Source organism: Schistosoma haematobium, chromosome ZW, assembly GCF_000699445.3.
Source record: "Schistosoma haematobium chromosome ZW, whole genome shotgun sequence".
Taxonomy (NCBI): Eukaryota; Metazoa; Platyhelminthes; class Trematoda; order Strigeidida; family Schistosomatidae; genus Schistosoma; species Schistosoma haematobium.
In genome coordinates, this window is record NC_067195.1 from 38,052,973 (window position 1) to 38,067,481 (window position 14,509).

Genomic DNA, 14,509 nt, shown 5'->3' on the forward strand with positions numbered 1-14,509 from the left:
TGAGGCGAGACCCAACCAAGAAGGATCTTGAAGCTGGTTCTCGGGAATTCTGAAGAAAGAGATATATTATTGGAAAACGCACAAAAAACCCTTGATTCAAATATTCGTATCCGACCAGATTGGCCGCATGAGGATCGAGTCAAGTGGGAGAATGCTCTTACGGAGTTGAGAACTCGCAAGTTAAGTGGTGAGACTAACCTTACCATTAAGGGTTTCCGGGTATTCAGGTCTTGGAAGCCAATGCTTCTGAGGCGTGTATGGGTAAAACGAATGATTACCAAAACACCTTAAGTGTGTGCTACACGAACACCCGTAGTTTTAGAAATAAAACGTCCGAGCTAAGTCTGATGGTGGATGAATTAAGTCCTGATATAATTGTTGTTACGGAAACTTGGTTCACCGTAGATATAGTATGTTCTCCAACCATTGCAGGCTATATCTGTATTAGAAGTGATAGAGTTTTAATTCGCAAGAGGAGGCATAATGTTATACGTTAGAGATCATTTTCGTATACAATAAATCATATCGGAGGCTCATGTCAGTGGTACATGTGAGGTAGCATGTTGTAAGATTAAATCCAGAAATGGGTTAGTGACATAAGGGGGATATATCGTAGTCCGTGTTGTCTTGCTTACGACTTTATCTTAAGACACATCTGTTCTTGGAGTATGGCAGAATGTTGTCTCATCATTGGGGACTTCAACGCATTGCATGTCAACTGGATAGAGCTTACAGCTCCAGGTGGAGGTTTCGATAGCGACCTTTTATCAACCGTTGTTCAGTGTGCACTTGTACATTCGAGTCCGTAACTTCACCGTTCATCCCATGGTCAGCACGTAAGCTATCACATTGCCCTCCATGGATTAATAAGAAAACCTGGAAGCTGTTAAAGCGTAGGAAACACTTCTGGGACTCACTCTTGTTGACAGGTCATGCGTCATTTAAGCGTGAGTACCGAAAATTCCGGAATATCTGTAAGAAAACCATAGCTTAATCCCGTACTACTCAAGAACGACAGTTGGTATGTGATAGCCGTACTTGTCCGAAACGATTGTTTTCGTATGCTAAACGGCGAATGAAACGTAGTGGTGGTATTCCCCCGTTACACGAAAATTCAGATTTACTAGCTGAATCAGATCGAGCAAAGGCTGAGACTTTTTCAAACTATTTTAGCAAAGTCTTCTCTACGTTCATCGTAACAAATACTTGTCCCATTCACACCGAGATACCAACCATTGAATCTGTACAGGTGACTGGGGAAACTGTCCTTCCGTTGATAACTAACCTCAAACCTGGTAAGATACCGGGCCCTGACGGGTTACATCCACGGTTGCTGTCATCTCTTGCGGACATTATTTCAAAACCGCTCGCGACACTTCAACATGTTCCTTTCACTCGCACAACTCCCTAGAGATTGGAAAGACTCTATAGTCAGTCCTGTATTTAAGGATGGCCAGAGACAGATCGTATCTAACTACCGGCCTGTCAGTCTAACTAGCATTGTCGTTAAGTAACTTGAAAAGATGATTCGGGTTAGGTTGCTAAGCCATATATTTTCACACAATCTGTCAGCTTCTGAGCAACATGGATTTCGTAACAAGCCTTCATGTTTGACTAACTTACTTATTGCGAGAGAGGATTGGACAGTAGCCTTAGATAAAGGTCTGTCTGTCGATGTGATATTCATAGACTTTGGCAAAGTATTTTTCAAGGCTTCACACGTAAGTCTTATGCAGAAGCTCACGAGCCTCGGAATAATATGTACTGTACAGGAGTGGTTAGGTGACTTCTTATGTGACTGCAGACAGAGAGTAAGGGTCAATGGGACGCTATCCGATTGGAAGCCGGTCAAAAGTGGTGTACTCCAAGGCACCATCTTAGGCCCTCTGTTCTTCCTTCTCTGCGTTAATGTGTTACTACTGTTGCTTAGATCTTCGACATTATTGTTTGCGGATGACGTAAAGATCTGGAGGACAATAAAAAGTGCAGCTGATCATCTGGATTTTCAAGCTGACTTAGACGATTTCGTTATATGGGCTCGAGCTCGGGGCTTAGAAATCAATTCTAGGAAGAGTGCGCTAATGCACATCGGTCACGGTAATAGTTAACATCATACTATTGATGGTAAATCTCTTCCATGAGTTCAAGAACATAAAGACTTAGGAGTGATAATAAGTCATGACTTAAAAACAACTGCGCATTGCAACGCAACCGCTGTCGAAGGTTTTCGTGCGTTATAGTCACTTCGTCGAGCGTTCAAATCTTTTGACGAGGAAATATTTCGAATTTTATATCCCATATATGTTAGACAACATTTAGAGTACTGTATCCAAGCAGCTAGCCCATGTCTGGTGAAGGATACTAACTCCCTTGAGCGTGTCCAGCGTGTGGGACGAAACTAGGGAAGGGTCTTTCTAAACTCCCTTACAATGAGAGTTTAAAACGCCTAAACCTTTTCCTTTTGTCGTATCTTAGGACGCGAGGTGACCTTATACTGGTATTTCGTATCTTTAATTATGATTTGGGTGTTAGTAGCTTCTATCTTTTTGCTCCCTCCAGCACTAGTAATCTCCTAGGTCATAGCGAGAAGGTTTATAAACCACGATCTAATAAACTTAAAGTGGGGTCTCGTTTTTCTCATCGAGTAGTCAATGATTGGAACGCCTTACCCGAACAAGTAGTATCAGCCCCATCAGTGAATATTTTCAAGGAGAACCTGGACCTTCACTGGGAGGCAATCTGTCAGGATTAACACAGGTTCACCAACCTACTATCCTTTTTAATGAGGACTGAAGACTAAGCTGTCATCACGTTCAACTTAGCTCTAATATGGTAAATGAGAACACAAATGGAGACAATCGAATGTATTTGAACTCACAAATTACAGAACGCCTTGATTGAATCTGAGAACTATACAATAAATATTTCATTTGCAAAATGTCAATCAATTGTCTCAAACTTCTCTGTTTCTTTTCTTTACAGCAATCTTCTCTATTCTCATTTTCTTTCTTACGACCTTAACATTCTGCCGCCATGCATTTCACTTTCGATTGATGATACAAAGTATTCATATCCATCGACGACAGTAACACACACCACACTAAGAGACGGTGTCGAATAATCTTAATGAAAACAGTACCCATCTTAAAGATGTGTCACAATAAAATATTTACTCATTTTACTTCTCTGATTCACAAATTGAAAATCGCTTAGTGAACATTCTGCATTGATAGTGAACATTTTATTTTAATGAAAGTCATCATTATCTAGAGATACCAGAACAAGCATGCACTCGAAGGCATGTTCGTTATTATTCTTAAATATATCTCCTACTATAACTAACCATCTAAGAAGCAGTACATTTATCACCTCTACATACAGGAAAATACAACTATGCAAGAAAATATAAATTTCTTTTTATTTAATAGACTTCCAGAACGTTTCCGTGAAAATTGTTCGAACATCCTCGTACGTGGTGAGAGCAAGAATTTCATTGTCTGAATGCATAGAGATACCTATTGAAATAAAAAATTGTAGAACCCTTCTTGTTAAAGTCGTTATAATATAAGCAGACAGTACCGAATTCCACAAGCAGGTCTTCACACCAAAAATACACCGAGCTGTATGAATAGGAGAAAGTTTTGATTGTTACAGAAACCGCAAAACGCATGGAAAAATCTCTAAACTGCCATTATTATTACCTCGACAAATTCACTCGTTGACACTTCCAAACGTCACCTTAGTCGTGGGATTTGTAAACAACTATGTACCACAGGTACTACGAAAAATGTTCACTATCTACTCGATATTGAAACAGGGTAACGTCCCTCACAGAATCGACCCACGAGCTTCCTCAATACACATGGATTCTAATAGCGTCAGTAATAAATGAAACCTACTGGTGAATAACGACGGCTTCACATAGACTGAATTTCAGTGTGAAAATTTTTACTACACCTTCGCGACTTGACAACTCTCATGAAATCGATTTCTGTCCTTTCAAAGGAAGATTTAGTCTAGACACAAAGTTAGATTTTTATAAAAAACAGCGATTTTTCTAAATAGCCATCGTAACTCTCTCTAGTTTTAACGGATATTTGAGTTACTTACTTACTTACGCCCGTTACTCCTCGTGAAGGAGCATAGGCCGCTCACCAGCATTCTCCATCCAACCCTGTCCTGGGCAATCCTTCATAGCTCCTTCCAGTTGTAATTCATCTTTTTCATTTCTGCTTCTATTATCCGATGTAATGTGTTCTTTGGCCTTCCTCTTTTCCGCTTCCCTTCAGGATTCCAAGTTAGGGCTTGCCTCGTGATGCACTTTGACGATTTGCGTAATGTATGTCCTATCCATTTCCATCGTCCTTTCCTAATTTCTTCTTCAGCTGGAAGTTGGTTTGTTCTCTCTCACAGAAGGCTATTGCTGATGGTATCCGCCCAATGGATGTTGAGTATCTTGCTTAAACAACCATTTATAAATACTTGTACCTTCTTGATGGTGGTTGTTGTAGTTCTCCAAGTTTCAGCTCCATGCAGTAGAACTGTCTTGACGTTCGTATTGAAGATTCTCACTTTGACATTGGTTGAAAGTTGTTTTCAGTTCCATATGTTCTTCAACTGTAGGAATGCTGTCTATGCTTTGCCAATCCTCGCCTTTACATCTGAACCTGGACCTCCTTGTTAATCGATGATGCTTCCCAGGTATGTGAAGGACTCTACATCTTCCAGAGTTTCGCCATCAAGAGTGACTGGATTGCTGTTCTCTGTTTTGAATTTGAGGACCTTGGTTTTCCCCTTGTGTATGTTGAGGCCTACTAATGCAGAGACTGCTGCCACGCTGGCTGTTATTATCTGCATTTTGTTCGTGTGTATGCGATAGGAGGGCTAGGTCATCTGCAAAGTCCAAATCGTCTAATTGATTCTGAGCTGTCCATTGTTTTCCGTGTTTCCCTTCAGATGTTGAGGTCTTCATAATCCAGTCGACCACCAGAAGAAAGAGGAAGGGAGAGAGTAAACAGCCTTGTCTGACTCCGGTCCTTACTTGGAATGCATCTGTCAGCTGTCCTCCATGCACGACCTTGCACTGTAGTCCGTCGTATGAGTTCTGGATAATATTGACAATCTTCTCGGGAACTCCGTAGTGTCGAAGAAGTTTCCATAATACCCTCCTATCCACACTGTCGAATGCCTTTTCATAATCAATGAAGCTGATGTATAGTGACGAGTTCCACTCAACTGATTGTTCGACGATGATCCGTAGTGCTGCAATTTGGTCTGTGCACGACCGATCCTTACGGAATCCAGCTTGTTGATCTCAAAGTTGGGCGTCTACTGCATCCTTCATCTGGTTCAGCAAAACTCTGTTGAAGACTTTCCCTGGTATTGACAGTAGTGTAATGCCTCTGTAGTTTTCACATTTGCTCAGATCTCCTTTCGTTGAAATCTTGACTAGGTGTCCTTCTTTCCATTCCATTGGCACTTATTCCTCCTCCCAAATCTTTTTGAATAGAGGGTAAAGCATGTTTGTGGTTACTTCGACTTCTGATTTCGGTGCTTCAGCTGGTATGTTGTCGGGTCCTGCTGCTTTCTTGTTCTTGATTTGTCTGACGGCCATTCTAATTTCTTCCGTCGTTGGTGGGTTGACATCTGTAGGAAGGTCTTTGTGTGCTGCCTCGATGTCCGGTGGATTCATTGGAGCCGGCCTATTCAGGAGTTCCTCGAAGTATTCTACCCATCTGCTACGCTGTTGTTGAATTTCAGTGATTGGATTGCCTTCTTTGTCTTTGAGCGGCCTCTCTGGTTTACTGTATTTCCCTACTAGTTTCTTCGTTGTATCGTAAAGTTGTTTCATATTTCCTTCTCTAAAAGCTTCTTCTGCCGTCGTTGCTAATTCTTCCACGTATTCCTTCCTATCGGCTCTAATGCTCCTCTTCACTTGCTTGTTTGCTTCTATGTATTCAGCTTGTGCTTGGAATTTCTCTGCTCGTGTTCGGCTGTTGTTAATTACTGCCTTTTTCTTCTTCCTTTCCTTGATCTTGTCTAGAGTTTCTATAGAGATCCACTCCTTATGATGGTGTTTCCTTGAGCCCAGAACCTCTTGACACGTTGAAGTTAATGCTTCTTTGATGCCTTTCCAGTTATCCTCCATACTAGTTTCTTCTTCCTTCAGTAGATCCTGTAAGGCTTGGAACCTGTTGTTAAGAGCTATCTTGAATTTATTGAGTCTGTCAGTATCTCAAAGGAAGGCTGTATTGAACCTTTGTAGTGCTGTTTGTCCAGTTCTTTTTTTAGCTTCAGTTTTAAATTGACTACAACTAGGTGGTGATCTGAAGCTACGTCAACACCTCTCCTGGTTCTCACATCTTCCATTGTCCTTCGGAGTTTTTTGTTGATGCAAATATGATCTATCTGGTTCTCTGTGGTGTGGTCCAGTGAGATCCATGTAGCTTTGTGTATACGCTTGTGTGGAAATATTGTGCCTCCTATGACTAATTTGTTGAATGCACACAAATTTGCAAATCTTTCTTCATTTTCGTTTCTCTCTCCCAGTCCATGTCGTCCCATCATATCTTCATATCCGATGTTGTCTATTCCGAATTTGGCATTTAGATCTCCCATTAGAATGGTGAGGTCCTTTCTTTGGCATTTCTCTATGACTGACTGCAGCCGCTCGTAGAATTGATCTTTAATTTCGTCGTTGCTATCATTGGTGGGTGCATAACATTGGATAATATTCATTGTGATCCCCTCCTTCTTTGTTTTGAATGATGCTTTGATGATTCTGGATCTGTGAGATTCCCATCCTACAAGTGCATTTCGTGCTACTTTGGACAGCATTAGAGCGACTCCCTGAGTGTGTGGAGTATTTTCCTCTTCGTGACCGGAGTATAGCAGCATCTCTCCCGTAGCTAGCCTTTTCTGTCCAGCTTGGGTCCAGTGGGTTTCGCTGATTCCCAGTACTGCTAAGTTGTATCTCCTCATTTCCATTGCTATTTGACTGGTCTTCCCGGTTCCCCACATTGTTCGAACGTTCCATGTACCTATAATAATTTTTGCCCTGGTTGTTAGAAGGGGCATCGGCCTCGTGGCTTCCGAAGGAACTCGGCTTTCACTATGAAGCGTCATAATTCTTCTGAATGAAGACCTTCTAACTCTCAGACCAGAGCTAAAATGGTTTGAATTATTTTTTCTGGTAAGCGTTTTTTTAGCGAGTTAGATTTCTACGGGATGGGGACGCTAACCCTATGCCCAACCCTCCTCCTTTACCCGGGCTCGGGACCGGCAGTAACTCTAGAAGAGCTACAGGCGGAGTTGGATATTTGAGTACACCGTTCAAACTAAGAAACTCTGAGAAAACATTCTACTAATTCATCAGCATTGCCTATAGATTTCACATCCTTGTCAAACCATATATAATTTTTCTGCCATATATCACGCCTAAAATTAAAAACATCTACAGCATCTGGTCCTTGCAATTCTACAATCTTAACGATATACTACTGTGAACATAGAAAAGAACCAACTGGAATCTAGGTCCGTAAACTCTATCAAACACCAGAGTGACACTCAATTCATCATCCTATGTAAAAATTTATCTGGATTACCGGGAAATAATCATCACCAGGTAGTTGAGAACAATAATCTGGTCGTAAGTCAGGAGAAGAGTGCTTGACGAAATTAGTAGTCTGACTTATCTGATTACGAACCAATCAATTAAGGTGGGTGAGATATGTCTTTCGAATGCCTGAGTATTGAACATTCTAATGCCCAACTAAGAACCGACTGTTTAAAAACGATAGTATTCAAACCAAGAAACTGAACTCGGATACAAATTGAACTACCTTTCATCTGATCCGTAATGCCTAAGGCTCACATGAGAACAGCGTAGTAGGCGTCAAGTCGCGATTGACTATGACCACCACTACAGGAACACTACGTGCCAATTACAGGTTAGACCCCTCCGTGGACCAAATATCTGAAGGCACTTGAAGGTTGTAGACAAAGTGTATTTGTTTATCTTGTGGTATCGAGATAATACCGAGATCGTGACAAAATCTACGAGCGAGACCATCGAGCGTACGAGTCCGCACAAGGTCGCAAATAACAGAAGAGTGTTCTGCGGTACACTTAGACAAACAGGTACATTAGAACAATCACTGTCACAGTTGGTTATAATAATAATAATTGTTTCCATTATACCAATCGCGTTCTCTTTATAAAAAAAAGATCATTACAACAGAAAACTAAATTTTGAGATATCGCTGTTGGTAAACTGAATCAAATGCATTAGTTTATGTGATCTCCCAAATCAGCAAAATTAATAAAAAGTTAGATGTCATATGATCTATTCTTTACTTCGCGTTTCACATCCGTTGGACAGTCATTCAAAACAGTTGGTTTTGAGATGATAGTTAAGATTTGTAGTTCATGTGGATGATTTTGGTGGAGTTTTGTTTTTTAAGCTGGATGGTTTGGTCATGAAGCTTTCATCGTTCTTCTGAACGGCATCATCAGCACAAACTTTAGGCAAATCACTGATCTGATAAAAATTTCGAAGATATTTAAAAGATGGCAAACATTATAAATGTTAATTTGAATTGTTTTAAATGCCAGTGGAATTAAAATCACTACTCAGATATTTAAACGCTTTATGGATGAAAAACTAGGGGACTGAACCTTGCTTTCGCGTACATAAGAAACGTTACATCTGACAGCTTATCGACCGATGAGATTTAGCATCTTAGCTTATCTGGACGATTCATACGCAACTCCGTAGTCAGCAAGCTAAACAATTGGACCACAGGTCTCAGTTTACAGAAGACAATAAGCTTGCCCAAGGCAGCGCAGAAGAATGAATAGATTGGCCTGTCCGAAAGCTAGAATAAGGTATGTAGGTTTGACATAATAACCGACACTACAGTAACATGAAAATCACAACGAGGGAGTAGTTTATATGAATGCCACCTAGTCGATATTTTATACCTGGCTTACTAATGAACTTGATGAGTCGCAATAAATAACCTAAGATTTGTCTATTGTCTATTGGAATTAGAACCATGTTAGGGATGGAGTAGTGGTATTGCCTATTGGCAGTTTGCTGCGCCTATAATATCCCAAGTAATAGGTATCAAGGGGTTAAGATGATGAGTTGTAGTTATGTAGGGTATATCAGTGAAGGTAACAATGAGTAGCAACTGAACACGGGGAGATTTAACTGCTGTGATCAATGCATTGTAGAAACCTGTTCTGGAAATAAAGCCGACGACTCTCTACGGCACCAATCAACTAAGTTAGAGAACTGATTCGCTTAATGACTGACTGAGAAATAGACAGTAGACTTCCAGAACTGATGGTTTGACAAAGATCCTGACTGTTAGACGCTAACCACTCCCTCAAACGAAGGCTCTCAGTTAGTCACCTGACAGTTCGCACTTAGCTCTCCTCATGCAACTAGCTATTTACTTAGGTGCATTATCGGTATGCAGTTGACCATAGTGTTTCTTATGACTATTGACACCTACTTCCTTTTTGTTCCGAGTACGTTTAAACAGAGAAAATCCAGGAGCACATACATGATGCAACACTACTATGACCTTTGTAAGGGAGGGAACTTACGTTAAGTTCATCAGATCATAACTAAGGGCAGGTATTTCATAGATCAATCTCCAAGTTAACTGTTACACACCTACCCGAAGTAGACCCCACGTACTTGTTTAGTCAGAAATCAAGATAATATGTACTACAGGATATCATACTACTTCAAACGTAATGAAGGATTGCTAAGATCTGCTAACTGACAAAAGACAGGATCTGGTGATGCAGTTTACAGTGTTCAAACCATATAACCATAATCTGAATAACATGACGAGATTCATGTGACCATGCAAGTAAGAAAGCGAGTATAAATATCGCTGTCTCGACAAAAATATTGGGCTTGGCTCATATAACAGCGACAAATAGAAAACACGGGATTTCATCAGGTATTATATTCAGCGACTACAAACATTAGTCTGAGATGGTCCACACGTATATGAGAGTGATAAAATAAATCACTGACCGTAATTTTCAAGTAAACAGAACTTATTATGCTCGCTATCCATCCTTAGATTATTAGTCATCAAACACATGACTGACAAATTCACACTTGCCATGACTTACATATTTTTGCTTCTAATGTATTGTTAAACCTGACTCAAACATAACCAATCGAAACATTTACATTATTGACAGACCACACAAAACGAATCACGGGGCACTAACGGGATATAAATAATGGAATTACCCGGTAGACTAGCATGTGACCAATATTGAGTTTGAGCTCTTTTAATTTGAGGGAAGTAGCAGAACAAATGCCAAGTGGTTTTATCGCTTCACCACAGTAAGTTAATCTAGAACGTATTTTAAATGAGGTGATCTCAATACAAACCAGTCCTCGCACATAACCAGATTCTCACAAATAGTGGAATTGCCGAAGTTATCTTTGTAGAAAATTCCTATCATATTAAGACGCAGATATACGAACGAAGAATAAACGTTTCAATAAATTCTCTTCAGGTTCCAAAATTATATATACAAATTAATATCCATAAAATTGACCAGGCCTAAGGCATTGTACATCATTTAAAATTATAGCATGTTGATTTAAGATCGTTTTTAATATCAAAAAAATTCGTCCATGTTAGGATGACTAATATAAAGTGTTGATTTGGATAAATTTATACGTTAGATGAATGCTCAAAATAAATATAATTATTATGGAGAGAGACGATAGTGTCATTACAAATTGGAGCTTACGCAATACGTAGAATAATATGAATTAGACAATTTTTAGATAGGGGTGGATGTTGAATAAATACCTCAAAAAGACTAGCAAGGGTGGTAATAATAATGACAAATAATAATAAATGTGTGATTAAGTTCAGGATATGAAAATGAACAATAATATAATTACGTCACCCCATAACTATTAACTAATTAGGACAGAAGTTGGCCAAGGTAAAATTTGCGGTTGAACATACTTGTTCTGGACGCCAAGCTCCGACATTTTTAACCGAATAGCAACTGCTACAACCATCTGGAGGATTTAGGCATTACGATATATAATTATGAATGATTGTTCAATTTTGTACTAAATGAGCTAAAATCAAGCTGTCAAAAGTTTTAACTATACCTTTGCTTAACGTTACTGGGAGGTACTAGCGAGCACGAAAATACAAATTCTTGAGACACCTGTCAATATAATTCGCTCTACGATAGCAGTTAAACTGATTGATATTGGAGGCGGCTAGTCTAAGTAATATATCTTCCAATATCGGATGTGTAGACAACAATGATTGTAATTTACCGACATTAAAAGATTTTTTGAGTTGCTCTGTGCAACTTTAGTAACAGCAATTTTATGGCTGCTTCACCGCTAAATTACAGGCACATATACAAAATCATTTTGCCACAGTTCGGCCTTCCTTTATTAACCTGAATAGTTTTATATTAGCTTGGCTGATGAAATGTTAGAATTTTCAGATTCTAAGTGTTGAGATCTTACAAACATTTTTCTATAATACTAGAAATGTTATTAAAATCCTACGTTTTACAGTCACGTTTAACCTGACTGACTCAGGGCTCTTTACTCGAACACTACCAGTTTAGTCAGAGGTTATGGCGAACTGTCTTCTGATTTTTCAACCTCAAGTGGTGTCCGTCAAGGCTGTCCACTATCTCCATTTTTGTTCAATTTCATCATAGACCTACTGATGGAAACAATGTTCTCGTTGACTGAATTTTCGGGAATTGATCTCCTACCAGGAGGTCCGTTTATCGACTTAGGATACGCAATGATATAGTTCGGTTTGGTGAAGACGCTGATAAAATGCCCAGGAGGTTTGTGATGCGTTTCTCTCGCTCTAATTGCGAATTGTTGCTTCAGGACTGGTCCGTGTCAACACCTGAACTAAGGCTAGGGAGTGAAGTAGTCGAACGCGTTGACAACTTCGGTTATCTTGAAAGTCTGATCAGCCGTAATGGGTAGGTGTCCGACGAAATCTGCACAGACTCGAAAAGCTCGCTTGGCTTTTGCCAACTTACGTCACCTATGGCGAAGGCGAGATATCCGTCTCTCAATTAAGGGACGAGTATACTGCGCAGCAGTTCGATCTGTTCTACTTTACGGCTGCGAAACGCGACCATTGAGGGTAGAAGATACTCGTAAGCTACTAGTATTTGACAACAGATGTTTTAGAAATAATACTGGTATCTGCTTGGCTCACCGGGTAAGTAATAGTGAGGTTAGACGTAGGGTATTGGGGAATGATGGTAAATCAGTTGATGAGGTTGTGAATCTTCATCGACTGAGATGGTTGGGTCACGTGTTGCGTATGCCTGAACACCGATTACCACGACGCGCAATGCTAACCGGTGTTGGGGATGGTTGGAAGAAAGTTGGGGGCGGCCAAAGCAAAACGAGGCATCAGCGCTTGAAGTCACTAACTTCTGGTCTGAGTCATGTTGGTAGATGTAGACTACTTGGTTGGTGTCCACGCAAATATCGTAACCAGCGGTTGAAGACTGGGTGACGTGGCTCAGAATCGATCACAATGGCGTCGGTGTATACAGTCTTTGTCTTCCCTTAAAATGAGAGATTCAAATCGCTTCATATCTTTCTACGTACTAATATATATCACTACCATTGAAGTAAGTACTATTAATCCGGCTTTAATCTTGCTGTGCTAATCCAGTGTGACCGATGCATATATGTGCCTGGTCCTACGTTGTAGCTGACTGACTAGTGTTTTGTCATCAGATATTGAAAGCTACAGTTCCCAAACATTTTACAAAGTAACGAAATATGAAATATATATGCTATGAATAGAAAACCAGAAGTATATGCTAAGTAATCGCCTGCAACTATATTGAGAACCGCGCTGAAGATTTTATGGCGAAAGATTAAGATCAACAAAGAAACAGTACAATAACCATATTTTTTAAAAGTTGGTTTCTTTGATATAAACAGTGACTGGATTGATGATGGTAACAAACTACCGACAATCAATTAGTCGAAAAACACTATTGACCAATTTTCCTGGTGTTTAGTTCGCTGAGCTGGATGGTTTGGTCGTGGAGCTTTCATCGTTCTTCTGAACGACATCATCAGCACAAACTTCAGATTGAAGTGAAGTGTTCGAATTTCTCCATATGTGTTTCACAGCTTGTTCTGTGCACCTCGATGTTGATTGGTTCTTGTTGACCTTAAATTTATCATTGTTTACTTCTTTGTTTTGGTTGTGTCTCCCATTGGTTTGATTTTTGTTCCTATATTTATGCATGATTTTCCTGATTGGTTGATAAATTGGATTGATTTCAATATGTTTGTTGATTGCTGATTGACCTGAGTGCCAAGCTTCTAAAAATTCTCTGGTGTTTTTGGAGTTTCCTCTGTCTAAGATTTCTACATTTTCCCAATCGAATGAATGTCCGTAGTTATCCACGTGTATTGATATAAGTGAAGAGATATCATGGCGTTTGACTGCTAATTGACGTTCGTGTAGGCGTAGGTGGAGGGGGCGTCCGCTTTGTCCGATGTAGTGTTTGTCGCAGTTGGTACAATTTATTTTGTAGATGATGTTTGATTTGTTTTCCTTTGTTATTTCATCTTTTGGTTTGCATAGGATTGATTGTAATGATTTTGTTGGTTTGTGTGCCACACCTATCCCGAAGGTTTTCAGCAGTCTCGTTGTTACTTACTTACTTACTTACGCCTGTTACTCCCAATGGAGCATAGGCCGCTGACCAGCATTCTCCAACCCACTCTATCCTGGGCCTTCTTTTCTAGTTCCATCCAATTCTTGTTCATTTTTCTCATGTCTATCTCCATTTTTCGGCGTAATGTGTTCTTTGGTCTTCCTCTTTTCCTTTGACCTTCAGGATTCCATGTGAGGGCTTGTCTTGTGACACAGTTGGGTGCTTTCCTCAATGTGTGTCCTATCCACTTCCAGCGCTTCTTCCTGATTTCTTCCTCCGCTGGGATCTGGTTTGTTCTCTCCCACAGTAGGTTGTTGCTAATAGTGTCCGGCCAATGGATCTGAAGTATTTTGCGTAGACAATTGTTAATAAACACCTGTATTTTCTGGATGATGGCTTTTGTAGTTCTCCAGGTTTCTGCCCCATACAGTAGAACTGTCTTGACATTTGTATTGAAAATCCTGACCTTGGTGTTGGTTGACAGTTGCTTTGAGTTCCAGATGTTCCTCAGTTGTAAATATGCTGCTCTTGCTTTGCCGATCCGCGCCTTCACATCTGCATCAGATCCACCCTGTTCATCAATGATGCTGCCCAAATACGTAAAGGTTTTTACATCTTCCAAATCTTCTCCGTCAATTGTGATTGCATTGGTGCATTCTGTGTTGTATCGGAGAATCCTGCTTTTCCCTTTGTGTATATTGAGACCTATTGCTGCTGAGGCTGCTGCCACACTGTTTGTCTTCTCCTGCATCTGTTGTTGCGTTTGGGATAGAAG